Source organism: Anomaloglossus baeobatrachus, chromosome 4, assembly GCF_048569485.1.
Source record: "Anomaloglossus baeobatrachus isolate aAnoBae1 chromosome 4, aAnoBae1.hap1, whole genome shotgun sequence".
Classification (NCBI taxonomy): Eukaryota; Metazoa; Chordata; class Amphibia; order Anura; family Aromobatidae; genus Anomaloglossus; species Anomaloglossus baeobatrachus.
In genome coordinates this window covers 56,162,695-56,190,684 of record NC_134356.1, presented here as the reverse complement: position 1 = coordinate 56,190,684, position 27,990 = coordinate 56,162,695, and the positions used below count along the sequence as shown (strand labels likewise).

Sequence of the window (27,990 nt, the reverse complement as noted above, 5' to 3'; positions counted from 1 at the left end):
CTGTTGGATCTGGTGAGAGCACTCAGGATCTACATTCCCGCACGGCGCTCCTGTGCCGCCCGGATGCACTCTTTGTCCTTGTCGCTGGTCAGCGTAAGGGGTCGCAAGCTTCCAAATCCACCCTGACTCGGTGGATCAAGGAACCAATTCTTGAAACCTACCGTTCTGCTAGGCTCCCGGTTCCCTCAGGGCTGAATGCCCATTCTACCAGAGCCGTGGGTGAGTCCTGGGCATTACGGCACCAGGCTACGGCTCAGCAGGTGTGCCAGGCACCTACCTGGTCGAGTCTGCACACTTTTACCAAGCATTATCAGGTGCATACCTACGCTTCGGCAGACGCCAGCCTAGGTAGACAAGTCCTTCAGGCGGCGGTTGCCCACCTGTACGAAAGGGCTGTTTGACAGCCCTACCACGAGGTATTCTTTTACCCACCCAGGGACTGCTTTTGGACATCCCAATTGTCTGGGTCTCCCAATGGAGCGACAAAGAAGAAGGGAATTTTGTATACTTACCGTAAATTCCTTTTCTTCTAGCTCCAATTGGGAGACCCAGCGCCCGCCCTGTTTTCTTAGGGTTTTTTTCGGTACACATGTTGTTCATGTGAATGGTTGCAGTTCTCCGATGTTTCTTCGGATTGAATTGATCTTTAAACCAGTTATTGGCTTTCCTCCTTCTTGCTTTTGCACTAAACTGGTGAGCCAGTGATCCCACTGGGGGTGTATAGCCAGAAGGGGAGGGGCCTTACACTTTTGAGTGTAATACTTTGTGTGGCCTCCGGAGGCAGTAGCTATACACCCAATTGTCTGGGTCTCCCAATTGGAGCTAGAAGAAAAGGAATTTACGGTAAGTATACAAAATTCCCTTCTTCCTCCTTCCTGCTTTTGCACCAAAACTGAGGAGCCCGTGATGCACGGGAGGGTGTATAGGCAGAGGGGAGGGGTTACACTTTTTAAAGTGTAATACTTTGTGTGGCCTCCGGAGGCAGAAGCTATACACCCAATTGTCTGGGTCTCCCAATAGGAGCTAGAAGAAAAGGAATTTACGGTAAGTAAACAAAATTCCCTTCTTTTTGGATGTGAGTGAAATTCACTCCTTCTATGCCATTACAACTCCAAATTAGTAACATTTATTCTACAAGCGCTTGGGGAAATCAATACAGCACACATGCTCTGTGGTGTACTGGAGACTTCTGCTTTATCACATCATGTGACCAGTTTATATAGTACCTCAAACAAAGAAATAACTACGCACCAATAAGAGCCTCAGGGGTGTGTAGACATGTGACTTCCCCGCCAATCGGTGTTAGCTCAACCCTCTGACATCATTCAGTTATAAGACAAGATAGATACGATAAGAGCAAAACTGATTGTATTCTCACAAGGGATAGTCCAGTCATGATATTCTTTACCTAGCATTAGGATAGGCCTTAACCCCTTCAGCCCCGGGGCACTTTCCGGTTTTGCGTTTTTGTTTTTTTGCTCCCCTTCTTCCGAGAGCCGTAACTTTTTTATTTTTCCGTCAATCTTGCCATATGAGGGCTTGTTTTTTGCGGGACAAGTTGTACTTTAAATGAAACCATAGGTTTTACCATATATTGTACTGGAAAACTGCAAAAAAAAGTGTGATGGCACAATAGTTTTTAGGATGTTTTATTCACGGTGTTCACTATATGGTAAAACTGATGTGTGGGTATGATGCCGTAGGTCGGTACGAGTTTGTAGACACCAAACATGTATGGGTTTACTTGTATCTAAGGGGTTAAATAAAATTCACAAGTTTGGCACGCGTTTTGCGCCTTTTTCTGAAACACATAGCGTTGTCATGTTTTGGGATCTATGGCTCAGTGATGGCTTATTTTTTGTGTCTCGAGCTGACGTTTCTAATGGTACCATTTTTGCGCAGATGCTATGTTTTGATCGCCTGTTATTGCATTTTGCGTAAAACTTGCGGCGACCAAAAAACGTAATTTTGGCGTTTGGAATTTTTTTGCCACTACGCCGTTTACCAATCAGATTAATTGATTTTATATTTTGATAGATCGGGCATTTCTGAACGCGGCGATACCAAATATGTGTATATTTATTTATTTTTTAACCCTTTAATTTTCAATGGGGTGAAAGGGGGGTGATTTGAACTTTTTTAGGTTTTTTGTTTTTTTATTAACTTTTTTTTTGCTTTTTTTTTTTTTTTTTTATTTTACTAGTCCCCCTAGGGGGCTATTGCAATCAGCAATCCGATCGCTCTTATCTGCTGATCACAGCTATACAGCTGTAAACAGCAGATTCAGTCACTTCCTGTTTCTCTCTGCTCGCGGCCGAGGGAAAACGAAAGTGAAACATCATAGCTGCAGGAGTCATCACATGACCCTGTGCTACGATGGCAACCACTCAGTCACGTGATCACGTACGTGACTTCCAGTGGGGGCGGCGGTAAGTAAAAAACTTGGCCGCGCGCATATAGATCTTGCTGCCAGACTTTGGCAGCGAGATTTAAGGGGTTAATGGCCGCGGGTGGAAGCGATTCTACCCGCGGCTAGCAGGCACACATGTCAGCTGTTGAAAACAGATGTGTGCCGACCGCCGCCGCCTGCCCGCGGACGCCTGTCCATGGTCGTGAAGGGGTTAAAGGGGTTTTCCCACTAGCAAAGTTCAGTTAAAAGTTGATCTTAATCAATAGATCTTAGAATAATAATAATTTCCACAATTTGATGTTTTTTTTTAAAAAAAAAAAAAAAAAAACCTGTGCTGAGATCTTTATATGTGGCTGTGTCTGACCGTACAGGGACATGGTCTGAAAATACCACATCTCTTGGCAGGGGAGGAAGCAAAATAAAATAAACAGACAGGACAGCATGGGATTATAGCTGATTCTTTTTGTGAGGTAAAACAGTTCCTTGCCTGTTTTACTCAAAAATATGTTCTACCTCACAGAAAGAAAGATAATTATTTGCCATCCCTTGCTGTAATGTTTTGTGTACTTTCTTCGGCGCTCCATTGGGAGACCCAGACGATTGGGGTGTATAGCACTGCCTCCGGAGGCCACACAAAGCATTACACTAAAAAGTGTAAGGCCCCTCCCCTTCTGGCTATACACCCCCCGTGGGATCACGGGCTGCTCAGTTTTCAAGCTTTGTGCGAAGGAGGTCAGACATCCACGCATAGCTCCACTGTTTAGTCAGCAGTAGCTGCTGACTATATCGGATGGAAGAAAAGAGGGCCCATACTAGGGCCCCCAGCATGCTCCCTTCTCACCCCATTCCTATTGGCGGTGTTTGTTAAGGTTGAGGTACCCATTGTGGGTACGGAGGCTGGAGCCCACATGCTGCTTTCCTTCCCCATCCCCCTGAGGGGCTCTGAGGAAGTGGGATCTTACCGGCCCCCAAGCCCTGAGGCCGGGCTCCATCCACAGACCCGTAGAACCTGCTGGATACGGAGCTGGGTACCGTTCAGGGACAAGGCCCTGCAAGATTCAGGTACTCTGTGTCCCCGTATGGACAGGCCGCGCACACTCCAGACTTGCTGGGTGTGCTAGTGCGCCGGGTACAGTAGCGCTGCGCGCTGGGGTTACAGTCACTGCAGTTTCTCTGAGGGACTTTATGTGTTGGGGACTGCCGCGCCGGCCGCCCCTGGAGCGGCGGCGCGGCTGAGACTTGTGGTGCGCCGGGGACTTAGCGCCTACCGTGCTTTTACGACGGCGGCGCTTATAAATCTAGTCCCCGGCTTTTGCGGCCTAGCTCCGCTTCGTTCCCGCCCCCACCCTGTCAATCAGGGCAAGGGAGAGACGCTGTACGATAGTCAGCGCTGAGGGCTGGAGTCTTATTTACATACTCCAGCCCTCTCACTGAGCACAGTGGGACGCAGGTTTCCCGCACTTTGTCTGCACACGCCCAGGGCCCGCCCCTCTCCACAGGACGCCGGCAGCCATTCCTACATGCAGTCTGGCTGGAGAACGGACACAGGCTCTGGGAGACCCAGACAAGGGATTTCTGGCGACCACACACCCGCGTTAAGCGGGCGGTAAGCAGCACATTAGTGCTGGCCCCACTAGTGCCACAGTGTTATATTGGTGTATTTTTTTCTCTATACCATATATATATATATATTGCACTGTAAGGTCGCTTCTTGGCTGTATACCCTATATTGCTCTGAGGAGACGACAACATGTCATCCGCAAAACGCAAGGGTGCCAAGACACAGGCTGTATACGCTGCTTGTGCCGCTTGTGGGGCTGATCTACCGGCAGGTTCCAAAGACCCCCATTGTGTGCAATGTTCGGTCCCTGTGCCACTTCGTCAGCCGGAGTCTATGGTGGTAGTGGCCCAGGCAGAGTCACCGGTGAACCCTGTCCCGGTGACGGGGACAGAGTTTGCAGTTTTTGCTGACAAGATGTCTGTCACTATGACAAAAATCCTAGAGACCTTGCAGGCCAGGCCAGTTACTCAGACCATGGACACTGCTGCGTCAATGTTCCCCGGTCCCCCTCAGTTGGAGTTAATCCGTGCTTCAAGGCGGTCCCAGGCATCTCAGGCTGAAGGCTCTGACTCAGATGACAGTCCCGGGCAGCCTAAGCGAGCTCGCTGGGAGAGACCCTCCACGTCATCACGCGGATCAGGGTCTCAGCGAGAAGAGTCTCTGCGGGATGAGACAGAGGAGGGTGATCAGGAGTCTAATCCTGAGACCGCTCTCAATCTGGATACTCCTGATGGTGACGCCATGGTAAATGACCTTATAGCGGCCATCAATAGACTGTTGGATATTTCTCCCCCAGCCCCTTCAGCAGAAGAGGCAGCTGCACAGCAGGAGAAGTTCCATTTCAGGTATCCCAAGCGTAAACTGAGTACTTTTCTGGACCACGCTGACTTCAGAGAATCAGTCCAGAAACACCATGCTTATCCAGACAAGCGTTTCTCCAAACGTCTTAAGGATACACGTTATCCTTTTCCCCCTGACGTGGTCAAACGCTGGACCCAGTGTCCAAAGGTGGATCCCCCAATCTCCAGGCTTGCGGCTAGATCCATAGTTGCAGTGGAGGATGGGGCTTCACTTAAAGATGCCAATGACAGACAGATGGACCTTTGGTTGAAATCTGTCTATGAAGCTATCGGCGCGTCGTTTGCTCCAGCATTCGCGGCCGTGTGGGCACTCCAAGCTATTTCAGCTGGTCTGGCACAGGTGGACTCTATCATACGTCCAGCAGTGCCGCAAGTGGAGTCCTTAACTTCGCAAATGTCTGCGTTTGCGACCTATGCTATCAACGCTGTCCTGGACTCTACGAGCCGTACCTCAATGGCGTCTGCCAACTCGGTGGTTTTGCGCAGAGCCTTGTGGTTAAAAGAATGGAAAGCGGATTCTGCTTCCAAAAAATGTTTAACCAGCTTGCCACTATCTGTAGACAGACTGTTTGGTGAGCAATTGGCTGAAATCATTAAACAGTCCAAGGGTAAAGACTCCTCCTTACCCCAGCCCAGATCAAGCAAACCTCAACAAAGGAGGTGGCAGTCGAGGTTTCGGTCCTTTCGAGGCTCCGGCAAGGCCCAATTCTCCTCGTCCAAAGGGACTCAGAAGGAGCAAAGGGGCTCAGATTCCTGGCGGGCTCACTCACGCCCCAAGAAAGCAACCGGAGGAACCGCTTCCAAGGCGGCTGCCTCATGACTTTCGGCCTCCTCCCTCCGCATCCTCGGTCGGTGGCAGGCTCTCCCGCTTTTGCGACATTTGGCTGCCACAGGTCAAGGACCGGTGGGTAACAGACATTTTGTCTCACGGGTACAGGATAGAGTTCAGTTCTCGTCCTCCGCCTCGGTTCTTCAGAACTTCCCCACATCTCGACCGAGCAGATGCTCTTCTGCAGGCGGTGGGCTCACTAAGAGCAGAAGGAGTGGTGATCCCTGTTCCTCTTCAGGAACAAGGACAAGGTTTTTACTCCAATCTCTTCGTGGTTCCAAAAAAGGACGGCTCGTTCCGTCCTGTTCTGGACCTAAAGCTGCTCAACAAGCATGTGAACGCCAGGCGGTTCCGGATGGAATCCCTCCGCTCCGTCATTGCCTCAATGTCTCAAGGAGATTTCCTTGCATCAATAGACATCAAAGATGCTTATCTCCATGTGCCGATTGCTACAGAGCACCAACGTTTTCTACGTTTTGTGATAGGAGACGAACATCTCCAGTTCGTAGCTCTGCCATTTGGTCTGGCGACAGCCCCACGGGTTTTCACCAAGGTCATGGCGGCAGTGGTAGCAGTCTTGCACTCCCAGGGACACTCGGTGATCCCTTACTTGGACGATCTACTTGTCAAAGCACCCTCTCAAGAGGCATGCCAACACAGCCTGAATGTTGCGCTGGAGACTCTCCAGACTTTCGGGTGGATCATCAACTTTTCAAAGTCAAATCTGTCACCGACTCAATCACTAACGTATCTTGGCATGGAGTTTCATACTCTCTCAGCGATAGTGAAGCTTCCGCTGGACAAGCAGCGGTCACTACAGACAGGGGTACAGTCTCTCCTTCATGGTCAGTCGCACTCCTTAAGGCGCCTCATGCACTTCCTAGGGAAGATGGTGGCAGCAATGGAGGCAGTCCCGTTTGCACAGTTTCATCTGCGCCCACTTCAATGGGACATTCTCCGCCAATGGGACGGGAAGTCAACTTCCCTGGACAGGAAAGTCTCCCTTTCCCAGACGGCCAAGGACTCTCTGCAATGGTGGCTTCTTCCCACCTCATTATCACAGGGAAGATCATTCCTACCCCCATCCTGGGCAGTGGTCACGACAGACGCGAGTCTGTCAGGGTGGGGAGCAGTTTTTCTCCACCACAGGGCTCAAGGGACGTGGACTCAGCAGGAGTCCACCCTTCAGATCAATGTTCTGGAAATCAGGGCAGTGTATCTTGCCCTACTAGCCTTCCAGCAGTGGCTGGAAGGAAAGCAGATCCGAATTCAGTCGGACAACTCCACAGCGGTGGCATACATCAACCACCAAGGAGGGACACGCAGTCGGCAAGCCTTCCAGGAAGTCCGGCGGATTCTGTTGTGGGTGGAGGACAGAGCATCCACCATATCAGCGGTTCACATCCCGGGCGTAGAAAACTGGGAAGCAGACTTCCTCAGTCGCCAGGGTATGGACGCAGGGGAATGGTCCCTTCACCCGGACGTGTTTCAGGAAATCTGTCGCCGCTGGGGGGTGCCGGACGTCGACCTAATGGCGTCGCGGCACAACAACAAGGTCCCGACGTTCATGGCGCGGTCTCGCGATCAAAGAGCTCTGGCGGCAGACGCCTTAGTGCAAGATTGGTCGCAGTTCCGGCTCCCTTATGTGTTCCCACCTCTGGCACTCTTGCCCAGAGTGCTACGCAAGATCAGATCCGATTGCAGCCGCGTCATACTCGTCGCCCCAGACTGGCCGAGGAGGTCGTGGTACCCGGATCTGTGGCATCTCACGGTCGGCCAACCGTGGACACTACCAGACCGACCAGACTTACTGTCCCAAGGGCCGTTTTTCCATCGGAATTCTGCGGCCCTGAACCTGACTGTGTGGCCATTGAGTCCTGGATCCTAGCGTCTTCAGGATTATCCCAAGGAGTCGTTGCCACCATGAGACAGGCTAGGAAGTCCACTTCTGCTAAGATCTACCACAGAACGTGGAGGATTTTCTTATCCTGGTGCTCTGCACAAGGAGTATCCCCCTGGCCATTCGCGTTACCTACTTTTCTTTCCTTCCTGCAATCTGGGTTGGAAAAGGGCTTGTCGCTCGGCTCCCTTAAAGGGCAAGTCTCGGCACTATCCGTGTTTTTTCAGAAGCGTCTAGCACGACTTTCTCAGGTGCGCACGTTCCTGCAGGGGGTTTGTCATATCGTCCCTCCGTACAGGCGGCCGTTAGATCCATGGGATCTAAACAGGGTACTAGTTGCTCTCCAGAAGCCGCCCTTCGAGCCTCTGAGGGATGTTTCACTTTCTCATCTCTCACAGAAAGTGGTCTTTCTAGTGGCGGTCACGTCTCTTCGGAGAGTGTCTGAGCTAGCAGCGCTGTCATCCAAGGCTCCCTTCCTGGTGTTCCACCAGGACAAGGTAGTGCTGCGCCCCATTCAGGAGTTTCTCCCTAAGGTGGTATCCTCTTTTCATCTTAATCAGGATATCTCCTTGCCTTCCTTTTGTCCTCATCCAGTTCTTCGGTATGAAAAGGATTTACATTTGTTAGATCTGGTGAGAGCACTCAGAATCTACATTTCCCGCACGGCGCCCCTGCGCCGCTCGGATGCACTCTTTGTCCTTGTCGCTGGTAAGCGCAAAGGGTCGCAGGCTTCAAAAGCCACCCTGGCTCGATGGATCAAAGAACCAATTCTTGAAGCCTACCGTTCTGCTGGGCTTCCGGTTCCATCAGGGCTGAAGGCCCACTCTACCAGAGCCGTGGGTGCGTCCTGGGCATTACGACACCAGGCTACGGCTCAACAGGTGTGCCAGGCAGCTACCTGGTCGAGTCTGCACTCTTTCACCAAACATTATCAGGTGCATACCTATGCTTCGGCGGACGCCAGCCTAGGTAGAAGAGTCCTGCAGGCGGTAGTTACCTCCCCGTAGGGGAAGGCTGTCTTTGCAGCTCTAACATGAGGTATTTCTTTACCCACCCAGGGACTGCTTTTGGACGTCCCAATCGTCTGGGTCTCCCAATGGAGCGCCGAAGAAGAAGGGAATTTTGTTACTTACCGTAAATTCCTTTTCTTCTAGCTCCTATTGGGAGACCCAGCACCCGCCCTGTTGTCCTTCGGGATTGTTGGTTTTTTTCGGGTACACATGTTGTTCATGTTGAACGGTTTTCAGTTCTCCGATGTTACTTCGGAGTGAATTTGTTTAAACCAGTTATTGGCTTTCCTCCTTCTTGCTTTAGCACTAAAACTGAGCAGCCCGTGATCCCACGGGGGGTGTATAGCCAGAAGGGGAGGGGCCTTACACTTTTTAGTGTAATGCTTTGTGTGGCCTCCGGAGGCAGTGCTATACACCCCAATCGTCTGGGTCTCCCAATAGGAGCTAGAAGAAAAGGAATTTACGGTAAGTATCAAAATTCCCTTCTTTTCCTTCCTCCCCGACCCAGGAGAAATGCTGGTGAAATTGCTATAAAAAACCAGCCCTAAAAGCAAAAACGCAAATAAGACCCTTTGAGAGAGAGGGAGAGATTTTTTATATAGATAGATAGTTATATCGAGATAGATAGATATATCGACATAGATAGATATAGATAATATTGTATGTGTATATATATATATATATATATATATATATATATATATATATATATATATATATATATATATATATATATATATATATATGAGAGAGAGAGAGAGATAATGTATAGATTTATACATATTATTATATATAAATTTATACCGTATTTCTTTGTCGCTCTATTGGGAGACCCAGACAATTGGGTGTATAGGCTATGCCTCCGGAGGCCGCACAAAGTATTACACTCAAAAGTGTTAAGCCCCTCCCCTTCTGCCTATACACCCCCCGTGCTCCCACGGGCTCCTCAGTTTTTTGCTTTGTGCGAAGGAGGTCAGACACGCACAGCACAGCTCCACAAATTAGTCAGCAGCAGCTGCTGACTATGTCGGTTGGAAGAAAAGTGGGCCCATATAGGGCCCCCAGCATGCTCCCTTCTCACCCCACTCTTGTCGGCGGTGTTGTTAAGGTTGAGGTATCCATTGCGGGTACGGAGGCTGGAGCCCACATGCTGCTTTCCTTCCCCATCCCCCTCAGGGCTCTGGGTGAAGTGGGATCCTATCGGTCTCCAGGCACTGAGACCGTGCTTCATCCACAACTCCTGTGGAGACTGCTGGATAGGAGCCGGGTACCGTTCAGGGACATGGCCCTGCTACGTGAAGGTACTCTGTATCCCTGTGGGGACCGCGCACGGCAACACCTCAGCTTTGCTGGGTGTGCTAGTGCACCGGGGGACCGGGTTAAACTGTGCCATTACACACTCAGCGTCGCTGAGTGTGTTTACAGGCAGGGGAAGGGCGGGACGCTGCACGGAAGAGCAGCACTGAGGGCTGGAATATGATTTCCATGCTCCACCCCCCTCACTGTGCACAGTGTGAGCACCTCGGCTACGCCCACGGCTCCCTCCTCTCGTCAGGACGCCGCAGCCATTTCCTGTCAGCTCCTACGACGCTGCAGAGAGGGACAAACCCTGAGAGACCCAGACACGGTCTCTGGTGGCCTCATAACCGCTTTAGGCGGATGGTAAGCTGTGGTGCTAGCCCCATGGTGCTGTAGTGTACTGATACATTATTTGTTTTTAGTATATATTTTACACTGTATGAGCACAGTTCATTCTGGCTATATACCCTAGTGTGTTACTCAGGGAAAACAATAGCATGGCGCCCACAAAAGGCAGGGGTGCCAAAAACACAGGCTTATTATGCTGCCTGCGGCGCTTGTACGACCCAGCTGCCGGCAGGTTCCATTAACCCTCATTGTGTGCATGTTCGGCCCCGGTGACATTTCTTTAGCCAGGGCCTCTGCTAAGAGGGGTCCAGGGGGAGCCACCTGTTGACACTGTCCTAGTGACTGGGACGGAGTTTGCAAAACTCTCTGAGACTATGGCTAAGATACTAGAAGCCTTGCAGTCCAGGCCGGTATCTCAGCAAAGGGACTCTGTTGAATCATTGTTCCCTGGCCCCCCTCAGTTGGACCAACAATGTCCTCCCGGGGTATCTCATACATCCCAGGCTGAGGGTTCTGACTTAAACCCCAGCCCCAGACCGACTAAGCGGGCTCGCTTAGAATTTTCCTCGACATCATATTGTTCAGGGTCTCAGCGGGGGGAATCTCTGGTGATAATGCGGAGACAGCTGATCAGGATTCTGATCCTGAGGGCGCTCTCAATCTTAATACTCCAGACGGGGACGCCATACTGAATGTTCTTATTGCGTCCATCGATCAAATGCTGGATATTTCTCCCTCAGCTCCTCCGGCGGAGGAGTCGGCTTCTCTTACACCGAGTATGTTTTTAGACCACTCTGATTTCAGAGAGGCAGTCCAGAATCATCATGCTTGTCCAGATAAGCGTTTTTTCTAAGCGCCTTAAGGATACACGTTATCCTTTTCCCCCTGACGTGGTTAAAGGTTGGACTCAGTGTCCCAAAGTGGATCCTCCAATCTCCAGACTGGCGGCTAGATCCATTCTTGCAGTGGACGAGGGGGCCTCGCTCAAGGATGCCACTGACAGGCAGATGGAGCTCTGGTTGAAATCCATCTATGAAGCTATCGGAGCTTCTTTTGCCCCAGCATTCGCAGCTGTATGGGCGCTACAAGCTATCTCAGCAGGTCAAGCACAAATTGAAGCAGCCACATGCACGGCCGCGCCACAAGTGGCATCCATTACCACCCAGAACTCGGCAATTGCGTCTTACACTATTATTGCTGTCCTGGACTCTGCGAGCCGTACGGCGGTCGCGGCCGCCAATTCGGTGGTACTCCGCAGGGCCTTGTGGCTACGGGAATGGAAGGCAGATTCTGCTTCCAAAAAGCGCTTAACCAGTTTGCCAATTTCTGGCGACAGGCTGTTTGGCGAGCGTCTGGATGAAATCATCAAACAATCCAAGGAAAAGGATACATCCTTACCCCAGTCCAAACAGGACATACTCCAACGGAGGAGAGGGCAGTCGAGGTTTCGGTCCTTTCAGGGCGTGGGCAGGTCCCAATTCTCCTCGTCCAAAAGGTCTCAAAGTACAAAGGAACTCTGATGCATGGCGGTCTAAGTCACGTCCTTAAAAGGCCACCGGAGGCGCCGCTAACAAAGCGGCTTCCTCATGACTTTCGACCTCCTCTAGTAGCATCCGCGGTCGGTGGCAGGCTTTCCCGCTTTTGCGACACCTGGCTGCCACAAATAAAAGACCGCTGGGTGAGAGACATTCTGTCTCACGGTTACAAGATAGAGTTCACCTCTCGTCCCCCGACTCGATTCTTCAGGTCATCCCCGCCTCACTAGCGAGCCGAGGCTCTTCTGCAGGCGCTGCACACTCTGAAGGCAGAAGGAGTGGTGATCCCGGTTCCTCTTCAGCAACTGAGCCACGGTTTTTTCTCCAACTTGTTTGTGGTCCCAAAGGAGGACGGGTCTTTCCGCCCGGTCCTGGACCTGAAACTGCTCAACAAACATGTAAAAACCAGACGGTTCAGGATGGAATCCCCCCGCTCCGTCATCGCCTCAATGTCCCAAGGAGATTTCCTTGCATCGATCGATATCAAAGATGCTTATCTCCACGTACCGATTGCTCCAGAGCACCAGCGCTTCTTGCGCTTCGCCATAGGAAATGAACACCTGCAGTTCGTCGCACTGCCGTTCGGCCTGGCAACAGCCCCACGGGTTTTTACCAAGGTTATGGCTACTGTAGTAGCGGTCCTCCACTCTCAGGGTCACTCGGTGATCCCGTACTTGGATACTGATCAAGGCACCCTCTCAAGAGGCATGCCAACGCAGCCTCGACGCTTCCCTGGAGACTCTCCAGGGTGTCGGGTGGATCATCAATTTTACAAAGTCAAATCTGACACCGGCCCAATCGCTGACATATCTTGGAGTTTCATACCCTCTCAGCGATAGTGAAGCTTCCGCTGATCAAGCAGTAGTCACTACAGAAAGGGGTACAATCTCTCCTTCAAGGCCAGTCACACTCCTTGAGGCGCCTCATGCACTTCCTGGGGAAGATGGTGGCAGCAATGGAGGCAGTCCCTTTCGCGCAGTTTCACCTGCGTCCCCTTCAATGGGACATCCTACGCAAATGGGACAGGAAGCCGACGTCCCTCGACAGGACAGTCTCCCTCTCTCAGGCGACCAAAGCTTCCCTTCGGTGGTGGCTCCTTCCCACTTCATTATCGAAGGGGATATCCTTCCTACCCCCATCCTGGGAAGTAGTCACGACAGACGCGAGTCTGTCAGGGTGGGGAGCGGTTTTTCTCCACTACAGGGCTCAGGGTACATGGACCCAGCAAGAGTCCTCGCTTCAGATCAACGTGCTGGACATACGGGCAGTGTATCTTGCCCAGAAAGCGTTCCAGCAGTGGCTGGAGGGCAAGCAGATCCGAATTCAGTCAGACAATTCCACAGCAGTGGCATACTTCAACCACCAAGGCGACACACGCAGCCGGCAAGCCTTCCAGGAAGTCCGGCGGATTTTGATGTGGGTGGAAGCCACGGCATCCACCATATCCGCAGTTCACATCCCAGGCGTGGAAAACTGGGAAGCAGATTATTTCAGTTGCCAGGGCATGGACGCAGGGGAATGGTCCCTTCACCCGGACGTGTTTCAGGAGATCTGTTGCTGCTGGGGGGTGCCGGACGTCGACCTCATGGCGTCCCGGCACAACAACAAGGTACCAATGTTCATGGCACGGTCTCAAGATCCCAGAGCTCTGGCGGCAGACGCCTTAGTTCAGGATTGGTCGCAGTTTCAGCTCCCTTATGTGTTTCCTCCGCTGGCACTGTTGCCCAGAGTGTTACGCAAGATCAGGACCGACTGCCGCCGCGCCATCCTCGTCGCTCCAGACTGGCCAAGGTGGTCGTGGTACCCGGATCTGTGGCATCTCACGGTCGGCCGACCGTGGACACTACCAGACCAAACAGACTTGCTATCTCGAGGGCCGTTTTTTCCATCTGAATTCTGCGGCCCTCAACCTGACTGTGTGGCCATTGAGTCCTGGACCCTAGCGTCTTCAGGGTTATCTCAAGACGTCTTTGCCACTATGAGACAGGCTAGGAAACCAACGTCCGCCAAGATCTACCACAGGACGTGGAAAATTTTCCTGTCGTGGTGCTCTGCTCAGGGTTTTTTCTCCCTGGCCTTTTGCCTTGCCCACTTTTCTGTCCTTCTTTCAATCTGGACTGGAAAAGGGTTTGTCGCTCGGCTCCCTTAAGGGACAAGTCTCAGCGCTCTCTGTGTTTTTCCAGAAGCGCCTAGCCAGGCTTCCACAGGTACGCACATTCCTGCAGGGGGTTTGTCACATCGTTCCACCTTACAAGAGGCTGTTAGAACCCTGGGATCTAAACAGGGTTCTGATGGTTCTTCAGAAACCACCATTCGAGCCAATGAGAGATATTTCCCTCTCACAACTTTCGCAGAAAGTGGTTTTTTCTAGTAGCAGTCACTTCTCTTCGGAGAGTGTCTGAGCTAGCAGCATTGTCGTGCAAAGCCCCTTTCCTGGTGTTTCACCAGGACAAGGTGGTTCTACGTCCGGTTCCGGATTTTCTCCCTAAGGTGGTATCCTCCTTTCATCTCAATCAGGATATCTCCTTACCTTCTTTTTATCCTCATCCAGTTCACCAATGTGAAAAGGATTTGCACTTGTTAGATTTGGTGAGAGCACTCAGACTCTACATTTCTCGTACGGCGCCCTTGCGCCGCTCGGCTGCACTCTTTGTCCTTGTCGCTGGCCAGCGAAAAGGGTCACAGGTTTCCAAATCAACCCTGGCTCGGTGGATCAAGGAGCCAATTATCGAAGCTTACCGTTCGGCTGGGCTTCCGGTTCCATCAGGGCTGAGGGCCCATTCTACCAGAGCCGTGGGCGCGTCCTGGGCTTTGAGGCACCAGGCTACGGCTCAGCAGGTGTGTCAGGCGGCTACCTGGTCGAGCCTGCACACTTTCACGAAACACTATCAGGTGCATACCTATGCTTCGGCGGATGCCAGCCTAGGTAGACGAGTCCTTCAGGCGGCGGTTGCCCACCTGTAGGAAAGGGCCGTTTTACGGCTCTCTTACGAGGTATTATTTTACCCACCCAGGGACTGCTTTTGGACGTCCCAATTGTCTGGGTCTCCCAATAGAGCGACAAAGAAGAAGGGAATTTTGTTTACTTACCGTAAATTCCTTTTCTTCTAGCTCTAATTGGGAGACCCAGCACCCGCCCCTGTTTTTTTGTGTACACATGTTGTTCATGTTGAATGGTTTCAGTTCTCCGATATTCCTTCGGATTGAAGTTACTTTAAACCAGTTTATAATTTTTCCTCCTTCTTGCTTTTGCACCAAAACTGAGGAGCCCGTGGGAGCACGGGGGGTGTATAGGCAGAAGGGGAGGGGCTTAACACTTTTGAGTGTAATACTTTGTGCGGCCTCCGGAGGCATAGCCTATACACCCAATTGTCTGGGTCTCCCAATTAGAGCTAGAAGAAAAGGAATTTACGGTAAGTAAACAAAATTCCCTTCTTCTTTGTCGCTCCATTGGGAGACCCAGACCATTGGGTGTATAGCTATGCCTCCGGAGGCCACACAAAGTATTACACTAAAAGTGTAACGCCCCTCCCCTTCTGCCTATACACCCCCCGTGCTCACGGGCTCCTCAGTTTTTATGCTTTGTGCGAAGGAGGCTGACATCCACGCATAAGCTCCACAACTTAGTCAGCAGCAGCTGCTGACTAGGTCGGATGGAAGAAAAGAGGGCCCATAACAGGGCCCCCAGCATGCTCCCTTCTCACCCCACTTGGTCGGCGGTGTTGTTAAGGTTGAGGTACCCATTGCGGGTACACAGGCAGGAGCCACATGCTGTTTTCCTTCCCCATCTTTTAATGGGCTCTGGGTGAAGTGGGATCCGGATCGGTCTCTAGGCACTGGGACCGTGCTCCCTCCGCAGCCCCTGGGAATCTGCAGGATAGGAGCTGGGTATCGTCAGGGACAAGGCCCTGCTACTATGAGGTACTCTGTGTCCCCGTGGGGACCGCGCATGGAGCGCTGGTGCCATACACATTACAGCACTGCTGGGTGTGTTAGTGCGCCGGGGACTACCGCGCATGGAGCGCTTGTGCCATACACATCGCAGCACTGCTGGGTGTGTTAGTGCGGCCTAGTGTCGTATATTCCCGCCCACAGGCCTGCCAGTCAGGGGAAGGGCGGGACGTTGCACAGATAGTCAGCGCTGAGGGCTGGAGCATACATTAGTATCCTCCTCCCTCCTCACTCAGTACACTGGGGCACTAGATTCCCGCACTTTTCTTGGGCACGCCCACAGTCCCCTCCTCCCCACAGAACGCCGGCAGCCATTCCTGTCAGCGATTCAGACGCTGGAGAGGAGAGACAACACAGGGAGACCCAGGCAGGGAATCTGGTGATCACACAACCGCTCTGAGCGGTCGGTAAGCAGCACCTGTGGTGCTGGCCCCACTGAGTACCGAAGTGTGTATATATATATATATATATATATATATATATATATATATATATATATATATATATATATATATATATATATATATATATATATATATATATATGCTTATAGGCTATACATTTGCACTGTACGGTCGCTCTGTTGATTTTTGGCTATATACCCTCCTGGTTGTTCTCAGAGGAGACAACATGTCATCCGCAAAAAGCAAGGGTGCCAAAGCACAGGTGTACTTTGCAACATGTACCTCATGTACAGCTGTACTACCGGCAGGTTCCACTGACCCTCATTGTGTGCAATGCTCGGCCCCTGTGGCACTTACTCAGCCGGAGCCTCTGCGACTGGTGGCCCAGGTGGAACCACCTGCTACCACTGTCCAGGTGACAGGGACGGAGTTTGCAGCCTTTGCTGACAAACTGTCTGAGAGTATGGATAAATGGTCTGCTAAAATACTGGAAGCATTGCAGTCCAGACCGGTGATTCAGGCCCCGGGCACTATCCAATCCTGGACCCCTGGTCCCCCTCAATTGGAACAGCAAAGTGCCTCTGGGGTATCCCATAGGTCCCAGGGTGAGGTCTCTGACACGGACCGCAGTCCCAGGCCGCCCAAGCGGGGTCGCTGGGAAATTCCCTCCACTTCATCACACTGTTCAGGGTCCCAGCAGGGGGACTCTCTGGAGGATGAAGCGGAGGTATCAGATCAGGATTCTGATCCTGAAGCCGCTCTCAACCTAGATACACCTGAAGGTGACGCAGTAGTGAATGACCTTATAGCGACCATCAATCAGGTGTTGGATATTTCTCCCCCAGCTCCTCCAGTTGAGGAGTCTGCTTCTCAGGAGAAATTCCGTTTCAGGTTTACCAAGCGTACATTAAATATGTTTCTGGATCACTCTGACTTCAGAGAGGCAATCCAGAAAAACCGAGACTGTCCAGACAAGCGTTTTTCCAAGCGCCTAAAGGACGCACGTTATCCCTTCCCCCCTGATGTTGTCAAGGGCTGGACTCCGTGTCCTAAGGTGGATCCTCCAATCTCCAGACTGGCGGCTAGATCCATAGTTGCAGTGGAAGATGGGGCTTCACTCAAAGATGCCACTGACAGACAGATGGAACTATGGTTGAAATCCATCTATGAAGCTATCGGCGCGTCTTTTGCTCCAGCATTCGCAGCCGTATGGGCACTCCAAGCTATCTCAGCTTGTCAGGCGCAGATTAATGCAGTAACTCGTACATCTGCCCCGCAAGTGGTGTCCTTAACCACTCAGGCGTCGGCGTTTGCGTCCTACGCCATTAATGCGATCCTGGACTCGGCGAGCCGCCAATTCGGTGGTACTCCGCAGGGCCATGTGGCTACGTGAATGGAAGGCAGACTCTGCTTCCAAAAAGTTCCTAACCGGTTTGCCATTGTCTGGCGACCGCTTGTTTGGTGAGCGATTGGATGAAATCATTAAACAATCCAAGGGAAAGGATTCATCCTTACCCCAGTCCAAACCAAACAGACCTCAACCACGGAAGGTACAATCGAGGTTTCGGTCCTTTCGGACCGCTGGCAGGTCTCAATTTTCCTCGTCCAAAAGGCCTCAGAAAGATCAGAGGAACTCCGATGCATGGCGGTCTAAGTCACGTCCTAAAAAGACCGCCGGAGGAACCGCTCCCAAAGCGGCCTCCTCATGACTTTCGGCCTCCTCAAACCGCATCCTCGGTCGGTGGCAGGCTCTCCCGCTTTTGCGACGCCTGGCTGCCACAAGTAAAAGACCGATGGGTGAGAAACATTCTATCTCAAGGTTACAGGATAGAGTTCAGCTCTCGTCCTCCGACTCGTTTCTTCAGAACATCTCCGCCGCCCGACAGAGCCGAGGCTCTTCTGCAGGCGGTGGGCACCCTGAAGGCGGAAGGAGTGGTGATCCCGGTTCCTCTTCAGCAACGGGGTCACGGTTTTTACTCCAACTTGTTCGTGGTGCCAAAAAAAAAAGGACGGATCCTTCCGTCCCGTTCTGGACCTAAAACTGCTCAACAAGCATGTGAAAACCAGGCGGTTCCGGATGGAATCGCTCCGCTCCGTCATCGCCTCAATGTCCCAAGGAGATTTCCTGGCATCAATAGACATCAAAGATGCTTATCTCCACGTACCGATTGCACCAGAGCATCAGCGCTTCCTGCGTTTCGTCATAGGGGACGAACACCTTCAGTTCGTGGCACTGCCTTTTGGCCTGGCGACAGCCCCACGGGTCTTCACCAAGGTCATGGCAACAGTGGTGGCAATCCTACACTCTCAGGGACACTCGGTGATCCCTTACTTAGACGATCTCCTTGTCAAGGCACCCTCTCAAGGGGCATGCCAACACAGCCTGAACATTGCTCTGGAAACTCTCCAGAGTTTCGGGTGGATCATCAATTTTCCAAAGTCAAATCTGACACCGGCCCAATCACTGACATATCTTGGCATGAAGTTTCATACTCTCTCAGCGATAGTGAAGCTTCCGCTGAACAAACAGCGTTCACTACAGACAGGGGTGCAATCTCTCCTTCAAGGTCAGTCACACCCCCTGAGGCGCCTCATGCACTTCCTAGGGAAGATGGTGGCAGCAATGGAGGCAGTTCCTTTTGCGCAGTTTCATCTGCGCCCACTTCAATGGGACATTCTCCGCAAATGGGACAGGAAGTCGACGTCCCTCGACAGGAACGTCTCCCTTTCTCGGGCAGCCAAAGCTTCCCTTCAGTGGTGGCTCCTCCCCACTTCTCTGTCAAAGGGGAAATCCTTCCTGCCCCCATCCTGGGCGGTGGTCACGACGGACGCGAGCCTGTCAGGGTGGGGAGCGGTCTTTCTCCACCACAGGGCTCAGGGGACTTGGACTCAGACAGAGTCCTCCCTTCAGATCAATGTTCTGGAGATAAGGGCAGTGTATCTTGCCCTAAAGGCGTTCCAGCCGTGGCTGGAAGGCAAACAGATCCGAATTCAGTCGGACAACTCCACAGCGGTGGCATACATCAACCACCAAGGCGGGACACGCAGTCGGCAAGCCTTCCAGGAAGTCCGGCGGATTCTGCTGTGGGTGGAAGTCACAGCCTCCACCATATCCGCAGTTCACATCCCGGGCGTAGAAAACTGGGAAGCAGACTTTCTCAGTCGCCAGGGCATGGACGCAGGGGAATGGTCCCTTCACCCGGACGTGTTTCAGGAGATCTGTTGCCGCTGGGGCACGCCGGACGTCGACCTAATGGCGTCCCGGCACAACAACAAGGTCCCGACATTCATGGCACGGTCTCAAGATCACAGAGCTCTGGCGGCAGACGCCTTAGTTCAGGATTGGTCGCAGTTTCAACTCCCTTATGTGTTTCCTCCTCTGGCACTGTTGCCCAGAGTGTTACGCAAGATCAGGGCCGACTGCCGCCGCGCCATCCTCGTCGCTCCAGACTGGCCGAGGAGGTCGTGGTACCCGGATCTGTGGCATCTCACGGTCGGCCAACCGTGGGCACTACCAGACCGACCAGACTTGCTGTCTCAAGGGCCGTTTTTCCATCTGAATTCTGCGGCCCTCAACCTGACTGTGTGGCCATTGAGTCCTGGATCCTAGCGTCTTCAGGATTATCTCAAGAGGTCATTGCCACTATGAGACAGGCTAGGAAACCAACGTCCGCCAAGATCTACCACAGGACGTGGAAAATATTCCTGTCGTGATGCTCTGCTCAGGGTTTTTCTCCCTGGCCGTTTACCTTGCCCACTTTTCTGTCCTTCCTTCAATCCGGATTGGAAAAGGGTTTGTCGCTCGGCTCCCTTAAGGGACAAGTCTCTGCGCTCTCTGTCTTTTTTTCAGAAGCGCCTAGCCAGACTTCCACAGGTACGCACGTTCCTGCAGGGGGTTTGTCACATCGTCCCTCCTTACAAGCGTCCGTTAGAACCCTGGGATCTGAACAGGGTGCTGATGGTTCTTCAGAAACCACCGTTCGAGCCAATGAGGGATATCTCTCTCTCACGCCTTTCGCAGAAGGTGGTTTTCCTAGTAGCAGTCACTTCACTTCGGAGAGTGTCTGAGCTAGCAGCGTTGTCGTGCAAAGCCCCTTTCCTGGTGTTTCACCAGGACAAGGTGGTTCTGCGTCCGGTTCCGGAATTTCTCCCTAAGGTGGTATCCCCCTTTCATCTCAATCAGGATATCTCCTTACCCTCTTTTTGTCCTCATCCAGTTCACCAATGTGAAAAGGATTTGCACTTGTTAGATCTGGTGAGAGCACTCAGATTCTACATTTCTCGTACGGCGCCCCTGCGCCGCTCGGATGCACTCTTTGTCCTTGTCGCTGGCCAGCGTAAAGGGACACAAGCTTCCAGATCAACCCTGGCTCGGTGGATCAAAGAACCAATTCTCGAGGCTTATCGTTCCTCGGGGCTTCCGGTTCCCTCAGGGCTGAAGGCCCATTCTACCAGGGCCGTGGGAGCGTCCTGGGCCTTGCGGCACCAGGCTACGGCTCAGCAGGTGTGTCAGCCAGCTACCTGGTCGAGCCTGCACACTTTCACGAAACACTATCAGGTGCATACCTATGCTTCGGCAGATGCCAGCCTAGGTAGGCGAGTCCTTCAGGCGGCGGTTGCCCACCTGTAGGACGGAGCCGTTTACGGCTCTATTATGAGGTATTATTTACCCACCCAGGGACTGCTTTTGGACGTCCCAATGGTCTGGGTCTCCCAATGGAGCGACAAAGAAGAAGGGAATTTTGTTTACTTACCGTAAATTCCTTTTCTTCTAGCTCCAATTGGGAGACCCAGCACCCGCCCCTGTTTTTTGTGTACACATGTTGTTCATGTTGAATGGTTTCAGTTCTCCGATATTCCTTCGGATTGAATTTACTTTAAACCAATTTATAATTTTTTCCTCCTTCTTGCTTTTGCACCAAAACTGAGGAGCCCGTGAGCACGGGGGCTGTATAGGCAGAAGGGGAGGGGCGTTACACTTTTAGTGTAATACTTTGTGTGGCCTCCAGAGGCATAGCTATACACCCAATGGTCTGGGTCTCCCAATTGGAGCTAGAAGAAAAGGAATTTACGGTAAGTAAACAAAATTCCCTTCTTTTCGGACCATAAGACGCACACTGGTTTTAAAGAAGGAAAATAAAATTTTAAGCAAAAAAAATGTGTTCATGACACAACTGTCATGACTGTAATCGGGCGAAGATCTGCTGCTGACACTATTATGGGGGTAATGTCCCCAAATTCTCTACTAAGGTACCCCATCCTGGTAATGATCCTTCTGCCTTGTATATAATCGTCATCTATATATATATATATATATATATATATATATATATATATATATATATATATATATATATATATATATATATATATATATATATATATATATATATATATATATATATATATATATATATATATATATATATATGTGTGTCTCATCCTGCTCACGTGTGCCCCGTCATCCTGCTCACGTGTGCCCCGTCATCCTGCTCACGTGTGCCCCGTCATCCTGCGGCACACACATAAAAAAAACAAAATAAACATTTATATTCACCTTTCCTCGCTCCACGCAGCGTCGCTCCTCCGCCGCCTGTGCTGGCAGCGCTGTGTGGAGCCGGCCACGCTCCCTGCAGCACCGCGATCTTATTCTGTCTGTGCCGATGACGCTGTATGGACATGTGCGCACAGCAATGACGTCATCACTGTGAGCCCAGGTAGTCTCCACACAGCGTGGCAGGCAATCAGGAGGACATCACGGTGCTGCAGGGGAACGGTGAGTACTGTACACTGATTCACTGCATTTTGTGCTGATAATGATGCACGGGGAGCAGTGAATACAGCCACACATGATCACTCCAGGCTGTAGTTGCCAGGGGTGATCACGGCTGGCTCTTTACTATGCGCGCACCCCCTGCCCATCATCCCGCCCACCTGTCAGCTTCAGTGCTGAGAGATGATGGGCGGGAGGATGGGTGTGCATATGTTATGAGCGGGCCCACGTGGTCACGGCAGGTTGCTACAGCCTGATCGTGCCCCCGATGACCCGCTCCACCGCAGCACCCTCATTCCCCACAGCCCTACATTCAGACTATAAGACGCACCCCCCCACTTTCCCCCAACATTTGGGGGGAAAAAGTGCGTCTTATGGTCTGAAAAATACGGTAGATAGATATATAGATATATATAGAGATAGATATATATAATATATAGATGTAATATATATACATAATACAAAAAAAAATATATAATATATATATGTATATAATTTCTTTGTCGCTCCATTGGGAGACCCAGACAATTGGGTGTATAGCTTCTGCCTCCGGAGGCCACACAAAGTATTACACTTTAAAAAGTGTAACCCCTCCCCTCTGCTATACACCCTCCCGTGCATCACGGGCTCATCAGTTTTTATGCTTTGTGCGAAGGAGGCACACATGCACGCAAGCTCCACAATTTAGTCAGCAGCAGCTGCTGACTATATCGGATGGAAGAAAAGAGGGCCCATAACAGGGCCCCCGGCATGCTCCCTTCTCACCCCACTCTGGTCGGCGGTGCTGTTAAGGTTGAGGTACCCATTGCGGGTACATAGGCAGGAGCCACATGCTGTTTTCCTTCCCCATCCCTTAGGGGCTCTGGGTGAAGTGGGATCCTAACCGGTCACCAGGCACTGGGACCGTGCTCCCTCCGCAGCCCCTGGGGGAATCTGCTGGACAGGAGACCGGGTATCGTCAGGGACAAGGCCCTGCTCCTCTGAGGTACTCTGTGTCCCCTTGGGGACGGCGCATAGAGCGCCTGTGTTATGGACGCTGCAGCAGCTGCTGGGTGTGTTGGTGCGCCGGGACTACCGCGCTGACCGCGCTTGTTTGCCGGCCGCGCTTATAACTTTACTCCCCGGCTTTTGCGGCCTAGTACCGCATACTCCCGCCCCCGGGCCTGCCAGTCAGGGGGAAGGGCGGGACGGTCGGTCTAACGCCGACAGTGAGGGCTGGAGCACACTTGGCTGTCCTCCGCCCCCCTCACTAAGCACTCTACGGCACAGATCCCCGCACAGGTACTCAGTGTCCCCTTGGGGACGGTGCATGGAGCACCTTGGCCTCAGATTTGGCAGTGACTGCGGGGTTGGTACGGGACTACCGCGCCGACCGCACCTGCCTGCCGGCCGCGGTGTTTAACTTTAGCCCCCGGCTTTTGCGGCCTAGTGCCTTAAACTCCCGCCCCCGGACCTGCCAGTCAGGGGGAAGGGCGGGACGGTCGGGCTGACGCCGACAGTGAGGGCCGGAGCACACTTGGCTGTCCTCCGCCCCCCTCACTAATCACTCTACGACACTGATCTCCGCAAGGTACTCAGTGTCCCCTTGGGGACGGTGCATGGAGCACCTTGGCCTCAGACTTGGCAGCGCCTGCGAGGTTAGACAGACTACCGCGCCGACCGCGATTGCTTGCCGGCCGCAGTTTTTAACTCCAGCCCCCGGCTTTTGCGGCCTAGCGCCTTAAACTCCCGCCCCCGGCCCTGCCAGTCAGGGGGAAGGGCGGGATGGTCAGTCTGAGGCCGTCAGTGAGGGCTGGAGCACACTCGGCTGTCCTCCGCCCCCCTCACGTTTTCACTCGGGGCACCAGATTCCCGCACTTTTGGGGTTACGCCCACGGCTCCCCCCTCCACTGTAAAGCCGACAGCCATGTTTTTAAGCAGCAACTGCTTGAGCGGTCGGTACGCCAGGGGGCTTCTCGTCGGTGCTGGGCCCCCTAGAGTGCTGAACTGTATATATAGATATATAATGTTTGTATGCATTTCACAGTTCGGCTGTACATATGTATCCCTCAGTGATCACTGTGAGCATTGCTCGGGCCATGTGGCACTCGCTCAGCCGGAGCCGGGGGCACTGGTTGAGCTCCGCCGGCGTCCCCTGTCCAGGCGGCAGGGACAGAGTTGCAGCTTTTGCTGAGAAACTGAGTCATTTTCACTATCCATGGCTCAGGCTATGGACAAATGGCCTGCTAAGATACTAGGACCTTGCAGTCCAGACCGGCCCCTTACACAGGCCCCGGGCACTGCGGGATCGCCCCCAGGCCTCTCACGGTCTGCGACGAAGCGTGCTCCTGGGGTGGCCTCTGGTTATTACGTGGTGGACTCCGGCACGAACCGCAGTCCCAGACCGGCTAAGCGGCCTTGCTTAGAATCTTCCCCGACTTCATCAAGGGTCTCAGCTTTAGGACTCTATAGAGGATGAGGCGGAGGTCGCAACCCTGGACTCTGTCCGGACGTGGCTCTCAAAAGCTTCAGAGATGCTGTCCAGAAGCACAGGGCTTTCCCGGACAAGCGTTTTTACTAAACGCCTTATAACACACGTTGTCCCTTCCCCTCTGACGTTGTTAAGGGTTGGGCTCAGTGTCCCAAGGTGCCCCTCCAGTCTCTTGACTGGCGGCTAGATCAGTAGTAGCAGTGGCTGACGGTTCAACGCTCAAGAATGCCACGGACAGGCAGAGCTCCTAATGAGATCCATCTATGAAGCCATAGGCGAGTCCGTTGCCCCAGCCTTTGCAGCAGTGTGGGCACTCCAGGCTATCTCAGCTGCTCGGTCTGAGATTAATGCGGTCATACTCTGCTCCGCAATTAGCGTCTTTGACGTCTCAGGCGTCGGTTTTTTCATCCTCCGCCGTGCATGCTGTCCTGGACTCGGCTAGCCGTACAGCGGTAGCATCTGCCACTCCGGTGGCAGTCCGCAGGGCCATGTGGCTACGCGAATGGAACGCAGATTCTGCTTCCAAGAAGCTCTTGTTCGGTTTGCCTTTTTCTGGCGACCGATTGTTTGGCGAACAATTGGATGAAACGATTGAGCAGTCCAAGGGAAAGGACTCGTGCTTACCCAGCCCAAACCAAAGAGACCTCAGCACCCTCAGCTAGGTCCCAATCCTCATCGTCCAACGGGCCACAGAAGAGCCAGAGAACCTCTTCTGCATGGCGGTCCAGGTCAGGGGAGCGGTCCCCACATGTCCAAGACCGATGGATGAGACATTCTGTCTTACTGTTATAGGATAGAGCTCAGTTCTCGTCCTCCGACTCGTTTCTTCAGAGCATCTCCGCCCCCCGAGCGAGCCGATGCACGTTTTCAGGCGGTGAACACTCTGACGGCAGGAGGAGTTGCGATCCCCGTTCCCCTTCAAGAACGTAGTCGCGGTTTTTACTCCAACTTGTTCGTGGTACCAAGATAAGACGGATCGCTCCGCCCCGTTCTGGACTTCCACTGCTCAACAGACAGAGAACCTGACGGTTCCGAATGGAATCTCTCCGCTTTGTCATCGCCTCGATGGCCCAAGGAGACTTCCTAGCATCAATCGACATCAGGGATGCTTATCTCCATGTGCCGATTGCACCAGAGCATCAACGCTTCCTGCGTTTCCCCATCAGGTCGAGTCTTCACCAAAGTCATGGCAACAGTGGTGCCGGTCCTACACTCTCATGCCTTGGGATGGAGTTTCATACTCTCTCAGCGATAGTGAAGCTTCCGCTGCAGAAACAGCGCTCACTACAGACAGGGGTGCACTCTCTCCTTCGGACCCAGTCACACCCCTTAAGGCGCCTCATACACTTCCTAAGGAAGATGGTGGCAGCAATGGAGGCAGTTCCCTTGCGCAGATTCGTCTGCGTCCGCTTCTATCGGACACCGCAAATGGGACAGGAGGTCGACGTCCCTAAACAAGAACGCCTCTATTTCCCTTGCAAATCTTTCCGGCCCCAGCCGGGGCTGTGGTCACGACGGACGCGAGTCTGTCAGGGTGGGGAGCGGTCTTCCTCCGCCACAGGACTCAGGGAGCCTGGACTCCGACACCACCTCCGCAGTTCACATCCCGGGCGTAGAAAACTGAGAAGCAGATTTCTCAGTCGCCAGGGCATGGAAGCAGGAGAATGGTCTCTTCACCCGGACGTGTTTCTAGAGATCTGTTGCCGCTGGGGAACACCGGACGTCGATCTAATGGCGTCTCGGCGCAACAGCAAAGTCCCGGCATTCATGGCTCGGTCCAAGGATCACAGAGCTCTGGCGGCAGACACGTTAGTTCAGGACTTGTCGCAGTTTCGACTTATGTATTTCCTCCTCTGGCTCTACTGCCCAGAGGGTTACGCAAGATCAGTTCAGACTGCCGCCGCACCATCCTCGTCGCTCCAGACTAGCCGAGGAGATCGTGGTACCCGGAGCTGTGCACCTCACGGTGGGTCAACCGTGGGCACTCCCAGACCGACCAGACTTGCTGTCTCAAGGGCCTCTTTTTCCATCTGAATACTGCGGCCCTCATCCTGATGGTGTGGCCATTGAGCCCTGGCCCCTAGCGTCATCAGGGTTATCTCAAGATGTCATCGCCACCATGAGACAGCCAAGGAAACCAACGTCCGCCGAGATTTAGCCCAGGACTTGGAGGATCTTCTTATCCTGGTGCTCTGATCAGGGTTTTACTCCCTGGCCGTTTGCCTTGTCCACTTTTCCTTCTTTCTTTCACTTCAATCCGGAATGGACAAGGGCTTGTCTCGGCTCTCTCTCTCAAGGGACAAGTTTCGGCGCTTTCCGTGTTTTTTTTTTTTTTTCCAAAAGCGTCTAGCCAGGCTTCCGCAGGTCCGCACGTTCCTGCAGGGGGGTTGACCACATAGTCCCATATTACGAGCGTTCGTTCGCACCCTGGGATCTTAACAGGGTGCTGACGACTCGTCAGAAGCCATCTTTCGAGCCGATGCGGGAGGTCTCTCTACCTCGCCCTTCACGGAAGGTGGCCTTCCTAGTGGCAGTCACATCACTCAGGAGAGTGTCTGAGCTAGCAGCACTATCATGCAGAGTCCCCGTCCTGGTGTTTCACCAGGATAAGGGGTTCTGCGTCCGGTCCCGGACTTCTCCCTAAGGTATCCCCGTTTCATCTCAAGCAGGATATCTTCTTACCCTTGGGCCCTCATCCAGTTCACCAATGTGAAAAGGATTTGCATTTATTAGATCTGGTGAGAGCACTCCGGCTCTACATTTCTCGCACGGCGCCCCGGCGCCGGTCGGATGCGCTCTTTGTCTCTGTCGCGGGCCAGAGTAAGGGTTTTCAGGTTTTCAAGTCAACCTTGGCTCGGTAGATCAAGGAACCGATTCTTGAAGCCTACCGTTCTTGTGGGCTTCCAATGCCTGCAGGGCTGTAAGCCCATTCTACCAGAGCCGTAGATGCTTCCTGGGCATTGCGACATCAGGCTACGGCTCAGCAGGTGTGTCAGGCGGCTACCTGGTCGAGTCTGCACACTTTCACGAAAAACTATCAGGCACATGCCTCTGCTTCGGCAGATGCCAGCCTAGGTAGGCGACTCCTTCAGGCGGCAGTTGCACACCTATAAGAGGGGGCCGTTTTCGGCTCTTTTTATCGAGGTATTCTTTTACCCACCCAGGGATTGCTTTTGGACATCCCAATTGTCTGGGTCTCCCAATGGAGCGACAAAGAAGAAGGGAATTTTGTTTACTTACCGTAAATTCCTTTTCTTCTAGCTCCTATTGGGAGACCCAGCACCCGCCCCTGTTCCCTTCGGGCTGTTGTTCTTTGTGTACACATGTTGTTCATGTTGAATTGTTCTTTGGGTTCATGGTTTCAGTTCTCCGAACATCCTTCGGATTGAATTTACCTTAGACCAATTTATGTTTCCTCCTTCCTGCTTTGGCACCAAAACTGATGAGCCCGTGATGCACGGGAGGGTGTATAGCAGAGGGGAGGGGTTACACTTTTTAAAGTGTAATACTTTGTGTGGCCTCCGGAGGCAGAAGCTATACACCCAATTGTCTGGGTCTCCCAATAGGAGCTAGAAGAAAAGGAATTTACGGTAAGTAAACAAAATTCCCTTCTTTTTATTATTATTAATCTATATTTTAT

General features: G+C 52.5%; 1 protein-coding gene across 8 annotated transcripts in view; it reads left to right on the top strand.

The window, feature by feature from the left end:
• The window catches only part of TCOF1 (treacle ribosome biogenesis factor 1), a 311,423-nt gene that overhangs the window by 116,203 nt on the left and 167,230 nt on the right, over positions 1-27,990 (top strand). The window lies entirely within an intron of this gene.